Raw genomic sequence first — 18594 nt, 5'->3', positions numbered from 1 at the left:
CTTGAAGAGGGACTGTACATCTCCAAAGAAAAACCAATATTGCCATCTAATTTATTTAGATATGCAGCTTTGTTGAGTCATGGGCAGAGCCATGTCTCAACAGGGGATGGTACAGTTAGTTCACAAAACATTCCAAACATATGGATTTACGAATTATACACAAAAATTTTGTGCAACATGTCATATTTGTAGCAAACATCATGCACAGGGAGCATTTAAACCGAGGAGCTTTCCAACACCACCCTATCCGTTCCATACTATTTGTATGGATTTCATAGAACTGAATAAATGTGAAGGGAAAAAATACTGTTTAGTGATCATAGATATGTTTTCAAAATGGGTAGAAGCTTTTCCAACCAGGAATCCGGATGCAGCAACAGTAGCAAAAGCCTTAGTGAAAGAAATCATTCCTAGATTTGGCATACCGGAAAGAATCTATAGTGACAATGGAACACATTTCGTAAACCAGACAATACATCAGCTTGGGAGATTTTTTGGGATTTCTTTGAAAAACCATTGTGCTTATCACCCTCAGTCAGCAGGACTAGTGGAGAGGTACAATGGAATTCTGAAAAACAAGTTGAGAAAATTGATGAGTGAGACTCAAAAGACTTGGATTTGCTGTCTGCCTTTAGCACTGCTGAGCATGAGAACTGTTCCAAATGTAAGGGGCTTGACCCCTTTGAGGTAGTGTTTGGAAGAGCATATTGTGTGCCACAATGGAAGGCCCTCATGCCTGCAGAGCTGGAGGCCGATGGCTCATTAGCTAGTTATATGAAGAAATTGTTAACAAATAAGACTGTTTTGCAGATGAACTCTTTTCCAGATAAACAAGAAGAAAAACCGGAGGCCGTGCTGACCCCGGGGTCCTGGATCTGGCTGAAAGTCATCAAAAGAAAGAACTGGGTGAGTCCAAAGTGGGAAGGTCCGTACCAGGTACTATTGGCAACACCTACTGCAGTAAAAATTGCTGAGAGATCATCTTGGGTTCATTTGACGCACTGTAAACCACTCAAAGAATTTAAATTGGACAAACATTTTTTAACTGACATACCACAGAAACAGGATGACCAGAGGCAGAGTGAATAAAAATGCGAAACAACCCCAAAGACATTGGTTCACTGGCCTACTGATCATACACTTATTAACCATGTTTGTAGTGACCTTTTGTTGTTATGGTTTTCTTGCTTATAACTGCACAAGTGAAATTGATAAAGCGTGATGAAGGACTGGCTATAGACTGGCACCCGAACTTCAACACATACCTGGCTATGAAACGAGTCTATGTAGAGACTATGACTGTTTCAAATTGCTGGGTTTGTACTGCAATACCCACAGCATATGGAGGACTTTTAATGTCTGCTGTCCCCTTGGGGATAAATGAAACTTGGGAAAACCTGTTATTTGACACAGGTACTGTGAGATCACAAGACAAAGTGGCATTATATTTACCCGTTACTCAGAAAGGAATTGTTTGTTTTGTTAAAAATGATACACTCCAGGTTGGTTGGAGTAACTGTAACATAACTGTGTCTTACAAATGTTATATAAAACCTGTAGACCAAGGTACTAGTTGTAGCACGAACTATGGTTTAAGCTTGATGAAAACAACATTGAGAGATGTGCAAAAACTCCTGAAATATATAGACAATTATCTGTTATAGATAAAAATGTTTCATTCAGGGTTAACCGCATCAGTACTAAAGTTGAAAACTGTTATTTTGTTTGTGGGAAAAAGGCCTATAAATGGTTACCTGAGAATTGGTCCGGCAGTTGTTTTTTGGGTTATCTGGTTCCAGCCATAAGACATACTGCAGAATTGCCCCTGGGTAAAATACGTAATGTGAGAAATGTAGCTCAGCAAGCCGAGAATACAGTCAGAAAACCTGCTAATCCAGTGGGTAAGATTGAAGCAAGCTGGAAGGATCACTCGGCTGTGAAGGACAAAGAAAAATTGACTCATATGGACTTGAGTGACAGTGTTATATCCTGGGCTGGGATATTCCCAGCCTACGGAGCAGTCAAATCGATTTGGGAACTGAGGAAATTGTCAAAACTCCTCGAAGTAATGAGCAATGCGACTTTTTCCGCTCTTGAACTTGTGACTGATGAAATGAATGCAATGAGAACAGTCGTGTTACAGAACCGAATGGCTCTCGACTTCACCCTAGCGAGAGGTAATGCGTCTTGGCGCTTATCAAGGAAGAATGCTGTGCGTACATTCCAGACAACCAACATGAAATCAATGATCACCTGGAGGTAATACAGCAGGTGTCAGCAATGGCAGAACCAGGCCCAAACCCACTGATGAACTTTTTCCAGAATCTATTTGGGGGGTGGGGGTCCTTATGAATATTCTGATAGCAATTTGTGTAGTACTGCTCATAATTGGAGCATGTGTCTGCGGCATACCCTGTGTGAAAAAATTAGTTAAAGACTTAGTTGACATATCAGTAACTGAAACTATGTACCAAGACATGGAATTGAATTTGTTGATACCAAGCGAAAGCCTATCTGAAATATAAAGCAAATGACTTACTTGGCTAAAAGTCCTTGAAAGGAAAAGGCTAAGAAATGAAATGATACTGTTTATGTTTCAAATAGAATGAAATGCATTAACAGGAGGGAGAATGTTAGAAAAATATATATATTCACATATGTGCTGCCTAGAAAATATATATTTACATACATGCTGCCTAGAAAAATATATTTACATATATGCTGCTTAGGAAAATGTGTATTCAAACATTCAAACATATATAAGTTGTGTGGTCAGATATATAGAGAAATGTGTGCTTTAGACAGGAATAAATGTGCTCAAATCTATATAGGGAACAAAGGTTGAAAAATAGTATGATATGTAATGCATTTAATTCTGTTTTACTAGAATAATAGTAGAAATAAACTTGCATATTATTGCTTGAAGCATAAGCAGCAGTGTAATTAGAAATTTGGCCTTGGCAGCGTTCAGCATGGCCTGGCTCATGTCTGTCAGTAAAGATTATTTTGCAAAGTTAGAAAATAATAAATCTGTCTGCATGTGTATCTTTTCCTGCTTCCACCAGAAGAATAGCCTTGTGTGCACTATCAGAGATAGTGTCCAGCTGGTAAACAAGAGAGGGACAAAGAGAAGCATTAAAGAAGACATGCACCCATTGTATTCGAACTAATCTAAGAGCCTTGAATTGGCTACATCCTCGGAAGGACATTGTGACTGACCAGGTGCTTGCAAGGCTGTAATATTCTCATGGGAAAAAGATTTTTGAAAAACACCATCTCAGCACTTTTCATAAGTTACTATGATGTAAAGACCCTGTCACTGACCACGTCAGTGAGGTGGGCAAAAGCTGATAGTAAAGTGTATAAAATACCATATGTCGCACCAATAAAATCAGACAAAATTCTGTACAAGTTTGTGTATGGTTTTTTGCCTCCTAATGTACATTAGAGTATTAGAGTTTTAGATACTTGAGTTTTCCTGCATTACTGTTTGTTATTGACTGTCATTATTTTTTAATGCCAGATGAATTTTACAGTCTGACTTTAACAAATTTATTTAACAGTGTGTGTGTGTGTGTGTGTGTGTGTGTGTGTGTGTGTGTGTGTGTGTGTGTGTGTGTAAATATAGATATTCATACACATTATGTATATATATATATATATATATATATATATAGAGAGAGAGAGAGAGAGACTGAGAGATACACTTATACAGATATATTATATAGGTGTGTCTGTATGTGTTTGTGAATATATGTATACAAACATGAGGTAAAAGAAGGCATTACTGGAAACAAAAGGAAAAACAGAGCTTGAGAGTTGGAGAGATATGAAAAAAAATCTGAGGTCATTGCAACACTTACTTCTTATGAAAACATCTAGTTTCCTAATTACAAAGGCAACCACAGAAAATTTAAAGACAGACTAGCAAACTGCTAAAGAATATTATTATTCAGACTCTGACAATCTTATTACAGTGTAGCTGAAATCAATCCTTCCAACTGTGTGTCTTTATAAAGATAATGAAGGGATAGTTTTTCACAGTATCAACATTTTGTTTAGTTGCAACATTTGCCAGTTAGATGTTGTATCCACAGTGGTTAATTTAAGAAATATTTCATAATTCTTGGCTTGTATTAGTTATTAGAACTTCTACAAGTGTTCTACAATCTTATGAGTGCTGTCAGTAGCAGGAAACCAGCTTTTCATAAAATCCATTTCAGTAGTACATCCAACATCCTATCAGCATTTATCTCAACTTCAGTACAAAGTCTGGACAAAGCTTAAAATAATGGTGTGGGTGATGGAAAAGCCCAAATATAAAGACAGATTTGAAATGTTTATCTTTAAGCTTAGGAAGTTGCTGGAATAACAGGGTTTGTGTTAGGATGCATGTTCCCGGGGATATTAAGTCTGAACTCAAATATATCTCATTATTTAATGACTTCAGTCCTCACTGATTTGTCAGAAAACCACAAAGTTTATGAGGAACAGACCAAAATTAAATATAAGGTAAAATTCTGGACATTCTGAGAAAATCTGGACAGTTAAGACATATGCTATCAGTATCTCTTTATATATATCTTTTTATATTCCCTTTTACATGTGCCCTGTCTGTTTGACATTTGTCAACTCACACTCAATTATCCATGTCACCAAAGAAATGCAAATCCCCACTACTTGTCCCATGAGGTAATGCATCTTCATTTTATCATGAACTTTCTACGCTGAGCTCACTTACCTTCCTGTCCTTTGTCTTCATTACTCCTCTCCTGTCTGTTTATCTGAAGCTTATGAATCTATATCTTCTTGCCACTGTTCTTGTCTTCATGATTATATGCATGACAAGTTTTCGGCTTGTGTTTATACCAGGATTCTACACGTTCTTTGACTATCTTTGGTAATTTTATCAGGGCTTTTTGCACTATGCTGAATACTATCAGGGGAAAAATCATGATAAACTTAGCACAGTATCCCAAACAGGTTCTCACCCACATTCTTTATAATGTAAGGTGAACTCTGTATCTCTTGTACCAGAGATAGTGTGGTGTACCAGAATATCCATTTGGAGCATAGCCTCGGCGGTGCAGCAGTAGCGTTGTTGCCTCACAGCAAGAGGTTTTCCTGTTCGATTCTTGGCTGGAGTGCCTTCTGTGTGGAGTCTGTTATCTAACATTCTTACATGACAAGGCACTGGGCAGTAAAAGGAAACATGAACACAGACAAAAAAGGAAGATTGTGATATTAATTAAAAAAGCTCCTTTACAAGGTGATCAAGGTGAAACTTCTCAAGAGTCAGTAGCCCAAAGAAAAAAGCCAAAGAGCACAATATTGATCATTGTTTTCCATAGAAAATCATTGCCAGTATGATTTCTAAGTGTCCATCAGCAATGTCTCCCTTGGTCTGGGAGAGTTCTCCCTTCTTCAGGTTGGTATATAAAGGTTCTATGGGTTTGGGGGGCACTCAGCTGTTTTTCAAGCACTATATTTTGCTGTTTGAGTTTCTCAGCATTGTATAAATCAATGTGCCATAAGAGAACCACCAAAAAAGAACAAGTCCAAGAGCTATTAAATAAAGAATAAGAGAATAAACAAACAGAAAATCCAAACATGAAGAGTCTGGTGTGATAGATCTGGATGAGATCTGAGTAGAAGGTTGCAGAAGGAAACCTGGAAAGAATACAGTTTAAGTCAGAAAATGAAAAAGAACACAAAGACTGAAAAAAAACAGACATGAAAATATATACATTTCCATACAAGAAGATGGTATCTAGGGAAATACTGCAGATCCTTTAACAAAAAAATATATAGATGGGATAAAAATGAAAAGTAAGAAATGGAGTATAAAAAAGATGAACAGAAAAATAAATAAAGAAAAAACTCTCTCTTACTCATAACAGTGCAAAAGAAAGATGAAACAACTATAACAACATACACACAACTTCTTACCACCTATAAAATTAACCAGCATCCATCTGCCTGTCCAGCACTAAAAACATTCACACAGTTATGTTTGTAGCAAGGCAATGCGACCCAGTGGCCAAAAATTCCTTTCTGTCTACAAACTTAGCACATCTGCTGGGCATTATCTGTACTTGCACAAGGTTGCAAAGGCCTCAAACTCCTTCCTTGTATCCATCAGGTCTATACCCTACCTCCCATCTTTCAAAACCACTCTGAAAGACATCCTAGCTAAAATCTGGCTTTGTTCTTGCTCAAAACCAGGATAGACTATATCCCTAAATGTGAAGAAGTACCCTTTTATTCCTTATACCTCATACTCTCCCATCTTCACTTACTTCCTTACTGCTACCTAATTCTCTTCCCTGACTTTCTCTTTAAATATGCTGTAAGCCTGTTTTCCCTAACTTAATATTACAATTCCTCTTTGTATTAGACTAACTTACTTTTAATTTCTCTACACACTGTCTAAAATTTCCTCTAAATATTAAATTATTGTCATATACTTTGTATAGATTCTTAACCAATGTTTTTATGTTATCTAATTTGTTATAATTTATTTAAATTGCAAATGTTTTTGTTTTATTTTTAAAGACTATAAAATTATTGTTCTTAAAATGTTTCATAATAATTTGGAGTTTTTCTCCCTGGGCCTCAACTGAAAATGGGCTTCTACCCAGTTGGACTTTCCCAGTAATCAAATGTCAATAAATAAATAAATAACAGGAAGGAGTTTGTCCATGATGCCTGAGTGAGGGATAGTGTCAAATGCCTTAGCTAAGTCTAGGTTGGCTGTATGTACAGATTTCCCCTCATCCAGGACCTTGGTGATTATCTCAAAGAAGTCCACCAGGTTTAACAGTCATGATCTCCTTTTGACAAATCCGAACTGAGTAGGGTCAAGTGTTTGGAGATTACCTATATTTTTGTTACTAAGGCCCATGATGATTTGTGCCATGGCCTTGCAGATAAGGTTAGTCAGGCTAATAGGTCTTTAGTTCCCAGGGTCAGTGGAAGCACCACTTGTGTGCAAAGGAATAACAGTGGACGTTTTACATTCAGCTTGGACAAAGACAATGCTTAGATTATCATTGAAAAGAGTACCCTATGATGTTGTTAATTCTTGTTGGAGCCCATGTAGGACACCGCCTGTGATGGTACCAGGTCCCATAGATGCTGTGTTTTTGGCCTTAGAGAGGGCATTTACTACCTGCTCTTTAGAGATACAAGGTAGGACACAGGTGGTAGGGATGTCATGGGGTGTGTGTGGAGGGGACAGGGGAGTGAACTTTTTCCAGAATTTGTTGGCCAACAGGTTAGCTATGTCCACAGACTCAGTATATGTGGTATCATTAACTATCAGTTCAGCACAAATCTGGGCCTTTCTTTTTAGGTTACGGATGTAACTAAATAATGCCTTATGGTTGTCTTTAGTTGAGGAAGCTAATTTGGATTCATAGTTTGCTTTGGAGGACTTCAGAAGAAGTTCACATGTTTAAGCTGAGGAGGGAGTGTTTCCAGTTTAGGGCTCGCTCCCTCTTACTCTTGGACAGAAATTTCTTCCACTTATTGTAAAGTCTGTTAATGGCTGTTGTCCACCAGGCAGGTTTTCTCTTACTAGAGGAGGTTGTTTTGGTCCTATCAGGTATAGGCGAGTCAATGCAGTTATACAAGTGTTTGTATAAAGCATTGGTATAGAACTCGGTATAGTTGCCAGTTCCATCTGAGGAGGGAGGTGCAGCAGAGCTATTTATACCATCCTGTAAGAGGTTATAATCTGCATTGGTGCATTGGAGAAGTTTATTTAGTTTAGTTGCTGCTGTGAGGGGAGATTCTTGAAATGAGACTGATTTGTGGCCAGATCTCACCAGGGAAGACCTCACAGTGGGGGTGCTACAGTGGTCCCCTATATTGGTAAGTGCCAGATCCAGGATGTTGGCACCCCTTGTGAGGGTTCCAGCCAGCTGGTCCAGAGCACTGGAGTTAACAAAGTTGAGGAACCTCTGGACAAGTGAGTTTGAGCACGAATAATTTACCCAGTCAATGGATGAGTAGATAAAGTCACCCAAAACCATGATGTTCAGATGTATCTTGATAGACTCAAGTAGATCCAAATAGGCAAAGTGGGTGTCCTAATTTATACAGGGGGTTCTGTAACTGGTAATGATTTGAATAGCTGTCCTACCAACAGTTAATTGCACCTGAAGTATCTCCAGAAAACCTTACTGTTTAACCAATCTGGAGGTGTATTTATCTTTAATGAATATTGATACACTGCCTCCTTTGGTTTTCACAACTTCAGTTTATGGTCTGAATGTGTGGAAGGAGGTGTAATCTGGTATGGCTGGGGTGCTTTCCACAGCATTGAACCAAGTCTTTGTGACTGCACAAATGCCTGTATCTTCCAAGGTGAGGTCTGCTTCCAGTGAGTGCAGTTTCATGTTAACACTCATAGCATTTAGCAGCATAAATTTGAGGTTGTTTTTAGATGGAGTTTTTACATCAAGAATTTTGTCCTTGAGACACTGCCTAAAAAAAAAGTTATCCCTATTTTTCTCTCACCCCAACCCTTTTCTCACTCTTTTCTTGTGTTTATGATATTAATGTTTTTTTTGGGGGGGTGGTATTTGTTATGTGTTTACTTTTTTATTTTTTTGTTTTTCTCACAGCACAGCAGGGTATGATTGTGAGTTGTCCCACAGGATCCACCTGTCCCCACTCCACCAGCTACAGCAGCTCTGTCCAGCACATCTGGTGGAATAGCTGGTAACATCCTCTCTGCCACTCCTGCACTACCCAGTCCCTCAGGTAGTTCTGCTACAGAGGAAAGGCCTGTGGCTCCCTCTGGGCACAGAGTGGAGGGGGTGAGTTTATCACCCATAACAAACTGCCAGGAATGGTGCATAGGACTGTGCACTGAACTGCTGGTGCACACCTACACCAGATGGAGAGCCTGCTCTCTATCCTAGTGCAGAGCACCAGTAGGCGGCACAGACGTTGGGCATTGCAGCCAGTGGTGCAGTGAGGTGACAGTGACGACAGTCCACTGGGTGAGGACTTGATTGCTACTGTCAACCACCTTGACATGCATGGGGCCAAGATTTCCCATTCCCTCCCCACCCATGTTGGTTACGCACCTCATGTGTCCTTCGCCATTCCTGTTTCTTGTCTTGTCTGTCTTGTCTGCATGCAATTGCTTGCTCACCTGCTTAACTTATCTCACACAGACATTCCTACATCCCTCCCCCAATATTCTTTTCTCTCTCAAAAAAAAATAAAAATAAAGGGGGGGGGGGGCACATGTATCACAAAAAAAGCAAAAACAATCATCCCATACATAGCTCTCCATTTCACACAAGTGTCAATGTTCATGATGCACATGATTCTGTCAAATTCTCTATAAAACAGATTGTGTTGTGGTCACCCCTCTCTCTGGAGGTGACAGTCTAAATCCATTTAAATGTCTATGTTTTATTCTGGAAGAAACGCATAGCTACGGTTCTTTCCTACATCCTTCCTGCACATTCCGGCCTTGTTTTCACTCTCATTTCACCACTTTCCTGTCTCCCTCATTTCTTTTCGTTAACAAATTATTGCATGATGATGTGTGGTGCACACCAACATGCCATAATGGTAAAAAGCAGGAATATAAGTTGATTTATTTAAGGTATCATACACTCTTGTAAAATTATTACTTCCACCCATAGTCAAACCCAGTGCCATCTGCCTCCAACAATTCATTAATACTTGCTGCCACAGAGTCAGTTAGATAGCAGATGTATTTAATGCAGTCAATAGTAACTGACACAGTTTATGAAAGATTACCCTTTGTACTTCCCCGTGCTTGGTCCTAATATCACTAATGTTGTATCTCCTTCATTAAATTTCTGTGAAACCCTAGATAGATTGCTGCACAATGTCCAGGATCAGCCTTATGTTTTTGGTCCATTTTTCATAAAGACGTGTGGTGTTATGGAAGATTACTGGCAAATCATTAAAGACTGAAATCAGAAAATAATGATAGACATCTGAGTTTCAGACTTCATATCCTTCAGAAATTTCATGATGATCTAAAACCTGTTTTTCTATCAACTGTATTAGTTTGTAAGAGCAATATTTAACAAGTGTCCCAATTTTTGCGTTTTTTGCCCTAATTTTATTTATAGCTTTGCCCACACTTCATGCTCTAAGAGGTTGAGAAGTATGCTCCTGAACCTGGGCTGATTGTTTAATGATATTATGGCATATTATTGATTTGTTTACCTTGCAACAATAATCAGATAAATATTGTTGAATGTCCACAGAAATAACTGCAACGTCACAGCAGAGCAAATGTGTTCACTTACATGTTACCATTACTAAGTGTTATGTCTCCCCTATTACAGATTCACACAGTTATCCCTCTCAAAGGTAATGAGGAACGTGTCCTACATATGTCACATGCCCTACATATGTCGTACCTTACAGTTATGTACCTGGAACATGTCCGTGTTCCCACATCACACACAACATCCAGTTTGCTGTCTGGTTGCTTGATAGGCATTGTAGACTTACAAGGCCAAGGTCATGACTGCAAGTTGAAGAAGTCCTCTGTGCATGCACATACATCCACATCTTCACTGCTAGGAGTGCCTACAAACACAGTGCTTCAGGCTGTCGACCTCAATGGTGTAGCAGCATGACTCTAATTTTGCTGCACTTGCACAGTGTCATATTTGTGGTATGGTATTGTGACCAAGCCTAATAAAAGGATATCAATATAAGAGTCACATGCCTGGCAAAACAGTGTAATTACACAACCATGTTATGGCACACTGTCAGGTGCTGTGTTACCTTAGGGGACCTACATAAAGGTGACAACCTGTTACATTTCACAATCTGTCATGACACTGCCTAATGATGGCCTGCTGTGACATACACACAAGCATGACTATATTGCTAAGTGCATTATCAATGACTGGTGATGAGATACAGAATATGTGACCACCCCTGTACTCTCATGCCACACAAATACAATGTGTGAGACATGTGACTGTATTACAAACCTTGATTCCATAGTGTCTCACACACCAGTCTGTACATATGTCAATGAGCATTAAGTCGACATGCACAGCTCAACTCCTGCTCCACCCACAGCCATTGCACACACACCTGCAGGTATGAACCTTCTTTCCAGACACATTCCTAAAAAACAGACACCTCAGAAAACTACATGCAAACTCAGTACACATAATCATACCTCTGGAGACCACAGTACACATAATATCACATGCACCACTATCTCACCGGTCAAACACCTGAGGCAAATCAGAAAGTCAAACCTATTATTCACAGGAGATTACATTGTGAGACACATTGATGTCTGTGTTACCAGGCTACATATATGAAAGGTCACAGTTAGCTGTCTGTGGGTTGACACAATACTCCATACCACACATTGATGCAAGTCAATGAATATCAGGTAACATACTGATGACATCATAGTTCCTGCAGGTGTGTATGACTTGGGACATATGTTACCGGACTGTATGCAGATGCATGACTGAGGTTAGACACTCTCTTGTGGGTATGCCCATAGCTTTCAGCTGCATTTGATCCTCACCTAGGATGATGGCTCAATACACATGGAAAATGATGGATGTCAATAATTGTCTTAGCATGTGGTGTCATTGTAAGGGGATCCACTACATGTCCATCTGGGATGACTTGCACAACACACCTCAATGCTCTGCCAGAGATGGTCTTCATCTGTCACCCCTGGGATGTTGAGTACTGGCCAAGGCTGCTGACACCCCCCACAGTGCATCTTATAGGCACTGTCTGGATGAAAAACTTTCAATGAGAACATCTTTATGCAACATCATGGTTATGCTGCTACATGCTAGGAATGGCAACACTAAACCCCACTCTGTGGACAATGTCCCCACCTTGGAATATGCAGACATTTGTGCAGTCACAGACACCTGGGTCAAGGCTGTGGACAACACCACAGCCATAGCAGACAACATGTCCTTCCACATGTGCAGACCTCAAAATGACAGTGTGCAACGTAATGCAGGTGGTGAATACATATTCATTAAGGATGGATAAACATGCAGATTGGTGAACAGTGTGATTTCTCAGAGACACTGCAGATGCTATGCACAGCTGGAAGGGCACCTAATCAAGCCATTGCCAGCTACAGGAGAATCTCCATGAATCCAGACACCTATTGTGCTTATTTGAATGTGCTTGTGTGTATCAAGATACATAAGTACACTATGGTTTGGGGTTACATTAAGTAACCACCTACTGTGTTGGTTCATGCTAAAGCTCACTTGCCCAAAGGTTACTCCATATCCTTCACTACAATGCCCTGGACCAGTGTCATGACATTCCCACAAGGGGAGCCAATGTACCAATAAGGGTGTTTAATAATATGGGTGACACTGCAGACCCTCCACTGTGAGGTTCTCCCTGGTAAGATCTGACCACAGATCAGTTTCATTAAAACTAAGTTTCACACCTACACCCCCCTGCAGAAAATTGTTAATAAGCATCAACAAAGCAATGTATTGCCTCCTATGGATGGTTTACATAGTGTGACTGCACCTTCCCCTCAGATGAGACAGGCAAGTATGCAGAGCTCTACACCAATGCTTTATGCAAGCACCAGTACAACTGCATAGACTTGGCTGTACTTGACGGAGGGAACAAGCTCCTCATGGCACAGCAAACATGTCTGGTGAACAACTGCCATTAGCAGGCTGGACAATAAGAGGTGGACATTGTTGTGAGACAGTTGGATTAAGGGTGCCCCCTAAAATGGAGGCACACCCTTTTCAAAATTAGCCTCCCCTACAAAGGACAACCACAATGCACAGTGAAGTTAGATGTGTAATGTCAGAGGAAAGAGTCAGATTGTTGGTGAACTTGTACTTATAACACATATAATGAGTCTGTACTCATAGCTAACCTGCTGTCACACATGTTCTGACTCAACTTCACTCCCATGTCCCCACTACATGTTCCACATGACATCACTACAACCTGTCCCACACCATCTATATCTACAGAACAGTTGTAACTGGCTTCTCTGTGGAGAAAATACAGCATCTATTGAACATGCTCATCTCAGGCTGTGTCCTAAATAGGCTCCGTCAAGGATTATTAACACCATTGGGAACTCCTTGCAATCATACTGTAACCACTTGATGCATCCCAGCTGACTGGACAACTGCATGTGTTATCCAATTGCACAAAGGTGCTGCATCCACTAATCACCACAACTACAGACCTTTTTGCCTGAGTAGCCTTATTTGTCAGCCCATAGGGAAGTTTTCATGGAGCTGATCAGCAAAGATATATGTAATCTGCAAACAGTTGACCGTACACAGTTTGGATTTCTGAAAGGAAGATCATGGCTTTTAAACATGGTGGGCATGTCTGAGGCAGTCACCAAAGACGTAGATGAGGGGAGAGCAGGGCATACAACCCCCTGAACTTAGCCAATCCATGTGACTGTATCCCCCACTCAAGCATCATTGACAAAATCACCCAATTAGATATCAACAGTAATATCATTATAGGGTCACTAACTGGCTCACTGATGGAACACATACTCAGAATAGGGGAATCTGTCTTCAATAGCTGATCTGCAACCAGCAGTGTTCAGCAGGGCTCAATCCTGGGTGCTCTACTGCTTGGAATGCATTTAACCATGGTACAAGCAAAACCTGAATGTCTGTGGCTGACAATGTTGGATGATGCTTGCAAACTGTGAGCAGTCATAGAATCTGTGAGTTATGTCAATATCCTACAAGAGGGTATTGATGAGCAAATGCTTGTTGACATACTAATGGCCATAAACTCCATGCAAATATCTCTGCAGTATCATTTCCATCAGTAACACCTGTGTTTCTGGCAAGTAGCACAGCAGTAGCAACACCTGATGTACATACTCAGGGATGATAGACCTTGCCACACAGGCCTGGCCACACAGGTTTACACCTAATGTACCTTAGATCACCATGTCTCCCCAGTGGTAAGAAGAAAATACAATGTCATACCTGAGGGTACTGTAACCCAAAATTAATGAAGTCATAACCTCCATGTACTCTTCTCTCAACATGTCAATATTTGAGTGGAATGGCCATTTTGTATTGTACCTTTCCAAGTACTACTGGCAACTGCGCACAACACAATGGTCCCTCACAAGGGAACTTCACATCTTCAGTATCTGTCCAATTGGGAATGTCTGAAATCACTGTCATTGTAGCCTGTGGCATACAGAATACACAGAGGTGATCTCTGCCTTGCATACAGGGCAATGTGTGACCCTGCTTGAGTAGAAATTATGCATATCTGTAGTGGCACAGTACACATATTACTCACTGTAAGGACATTAACCTGGTATGCAACATTAGTAATACATGCTGGTGGGAGAGACCTGTCTAGCAGACTTCCACACACCTTTGAAACAGACTCCTGCTTAAAGGCATACAGAGCACCTCATTGGGTCTCATCAGATGCCATCTGTATGAATGGCTGGGTGACTGTCATTTCACCACAGGGCTTCTGTCTGTGTTCCCAGTAGACAGGGGCAGTATTTACTGATTTTGTAAATAAGGATAAAAACTTGGCTAGGATTGTAAGGGCTCTAGGGCCATTAGGCTACTAAAGTTCAAAGATCCTATGATTCACTAAGCTGCTGTAAAATGGTCTAACAGCCACACACACAAACCTGGCTACATTGAGGATAGCACCACTTCTAATTAATGTTTGCAGGACACTGCACAACACACACACACACACACACACACACACACACACACACACACACACACACACACACACACACACACACACACACACACACACACACACACACACACACACACATTCCAAGTTGTCTGCAAGTAAATTAGAACACCTACCTGTCTAATGGTACACATTACACATCACAGTGCATAATGCATGCACCACACCTTAAGTCTGCTATTACTTTCTTTTTAGGACATCTTATGCTTGACAACATCAGCAGGCCTTGCTGCGGTCAGACATTTGGAGGCCCACATCACCTGCTACAACCAAAATACTGCAAAGCTCTTATGTCACATAGAGATACACACACACCAAGTAGCTTAGAGTGAAATTAGAACCCATACTTATCTAGTGTTAAACAACATAGATCACAGTATTTATCACACATGCCATGGCTTAAGTCTAACATTGCAATGGCAGCTCGTAGTCTTAAGGTAGATGATATCAGCAAGCCTTGTAGAAAAGAGCAGTTTGGAGGCCAGGATCAACTTACATGTCCAAAAAGAGCAGCACCATTGCAGTTTGGTAGTCAATGAGGGACTCTCAGTTGTTTTGCAGGGAGATGCATGCACACAATGAGTGGCCTGGAGGGGGATTAGAACCGCTATATATATCTAGTCTTCCACACTATAGGTTATAGTACTTATCAGACACACAACAGCTGACATCTGCTTTATACATGACTGCAAACAAACTACTTGTGGATTACATAACTAGGCTAGTGTTGAACAGCATCTGTGGCCTGTTCAGTGATATTGCTTTGCACTGTTATCTTCAACTAGTAGCCTAGCAGTCAGATAACTGTTATTTATCCTAGCTATGTGGCTACAGTTACCATTTTGGCCATATGTGACTGCATTTGGATGGGCAAGCCTGTGGGCAGGAACAATGTGCCCTATCCACTCATCAATAGGCAAAATTATACATTACACCAACTATTCACCTGTTGCTGTATGTGTGGTGACATCCAACAGGCACAGGGGTCTATAGATAAGTGCATTATGCACTGTTGAGCCCTCACTTTGGATTCTTTGAGCAAAATTATAGATGTGTCATAGTGCAGCTTTACTCACCATTATCAGGGTATGTAGGACAAAACAGAAATCTACACACATATTTATGTATATAACAGGGATGTATATATACATGTAGCTGTCTGTGTGTGTATGATATATATGTGTGTTATGCAGATATATGGGAAGATACTGAGATGTATGTTTATATGTATATATAGAGATATATATATATATATATATATATATACTATCTATGGGAGAGAGATAGTGACAGACAGATATGTATACATACATCTATGTATGTATAGACATATCTATATATAACAGGTCATTTTGAGCATGGAGCAACAGAATTGCGCTCTGTTTAACTAAGTCTATGAGCATGCCCAGTGGGATTCTCACTATTTATAAACTGACTCCACACCTACCTGCACTCCAGTCTGGGATTTTCTGTGTTACAAGTAATGATATCTGTCCCTGTTTCTGCAGTACTGCACTTCACTAAAAATTGTCCACAGCATTCTTTAACCGTATAATGTAATGTATATGTGACAGAGGTTAATAATGTTACACCACACACAGACTGACTGTCTGTAAAAAAAACAACAACATAATAATACCTCAGATTCAAGAGATGTGGATACTTCTAGATTAGAACCATCAACACCATCACACATGCCATTTTCTCTATTTCACTGAACCACACCAGTAGTCTGATAGAGAGTGGCCATTCATCACACAATCAACAGCATAAATATGTATGTTGTTATTCCTGAATTAAGTGAGATATACAATGTATGATTAATTTCTATGTTAATTCCTGAGATTGCCTGGACTGCTGCTATACCATTGATGAGTTACTGTTAAAGCAGTTATAAGGGAATACTGCTGTTTTTGGCAGTGGGGTAACAGCACTGTATGGTCTGCTAGGATACACAGTAGTTCATGTATCATGTAAACCCACTGTCTAACATCTCCCTTGACTGCTGCACTGCATATATTATGCATGAAGCCTAGTGAATATTAAAGGACACATAATAGTAGAATGGGAATCTCTAGTCCCATGTAGATGTCACTTCTGTCCAAATAGCCAAATATATTTACTTGCATAATAAATGTAGCAGATCCATACATACAATGCCATATCATAATATGCATAATTCTAGATAGGTAAGAGTTCTAATCTCACTCCAGGCCAGTGTGTGTGTGTGTGTGTGTGTGTGTGTGTGTGTGTGTGTGTGTGTGTGTGTGTGTGTGTGTGTGTGTGTGTGTGTGTATGTCCTGGATGCAGATGCCTGTGAGACCCCCATCATGTCCCCAGTTGGCCTTTGGACAGTGCCTGTAGCTAGTATCATAAGGGCTACACATACTTTTATTTCCACTGAGATGGGTTCCCCCCATTGGTTCTGGGACTGAGTTGAGGACAGCAGTGTTCAGTGAGTTCTAGTAGTATGTCCCTGCCCACCCTGTAGTGCTGTACAATCTCCAGCTCATGTAGCTCCTGGAAGGTTACCCTTGGCCTGAGCACTCTTCTCCTCCTTGGCCTAGGCCTGTTATCAGCAGTGCTATTAGCATGGACTTTATCCTCTAGCACATACAGAAATAGAATAACTGCAGCAGCCCCTAGCATTATGTCAGTTAAAATTTCAAACCTCTACTCCTATGGTTCAGAGTAGTGACAGGAAATCATAATGTAGGGTGTATACATACTTTATACAGTTGTGCTGTACGTGCACCACTTGGGATTGGCTAATTCTGCTCAGTTCACCTAGCCAGAATAAAATTAACATTTATTTAAATTCCTAATGAGTATGATGCAGTTCACCTGGCCAGAAGATAATAAACATTTTTTTTTAAATCCTGCTGGCTGCATGCCACTGGATGCCACGATACACAGTATAGCTGAAGCAAGCTAAGATACTAACTGAAGGTATCTAGTTTTCCTAGACATATGCCTGCATCATCAGTATCACATGGGTGGTCTATCAGCAAGAACACACTCAGCTATGTGGCGTGCCATGCAAACACACTCACCCAATACTAAGAAGCCTTTTGGATACTAGATACAGGTACTTTTCAAAGACCAACTGGGGACATGACAGGGTGTCACAGGCATCTGCATCCAGGATACTCCACCCTTTCCTGGATGCTATGCTACCACATGCTAGTGAGCACATATATTTTCCCTTCTCCCCTGAGGCAAGGGCCAGCAATACGCTAAAGTTCGACCATGTAGCACACTACCCTGAAGTACTGGTTGCCATAGCTTGCACTCTTGTAAACATCAATGCACCACCTGGAGAGCAGGGTAGAGTCTACATTAACCACAAGGGGTACCACTCCATCAACTGCCAGGTCATGTGCAATGCCCAGGGGATTATCCTGAATGTGTGTGCTGGCAGCCCTGGCAGTTATCATGACTCCCATATCTGGTGCATTAACAACTGTACTATGTCCATTTACTAGGGGGATGCTGGCTATGGCCTGGAACCATGGATGATGACACCCATCACAAATGCACACACACCCACAGAAGAATGCCATAATGAGGCACACACACAAACTGGGAACATAGAGTGTGTGTTTGGGCTTCTGAAGTCACAGTTCCAGTGCTTAGATATATCTGGTGGAGCTCTGCAGTACAGTCCAGCCACATGTGCACATATATTCACAGTATGTGCTATGCTACATCATCTGATCCTGTGAAAACAGCTGCAGCAGAATCAGCAAAGGGAAGAGATATACAGCCCTTACCAGTGCTTAGGTCACCACAGCCACAGTCACACGAGGACTTGGAGGAGGAACCCCTGCTGAT

Source organism: Protopterus annectens, chromosome 10.part0, assembly GCF_019279795.1.
Source record: "Protopterus annectens isolate FY-2018-M chromosome 10.part0, PAN1.0, whole genome shotgun sequence".
NCBI classification, from domain to species: Eukaryota; Metazoa; Chordata; order Ceratodontiformes; family Protopteridae; genus Protopterus; species Protopterus annectens.
Note: the sequence above shows the minus strand (reverse complement) of the source record.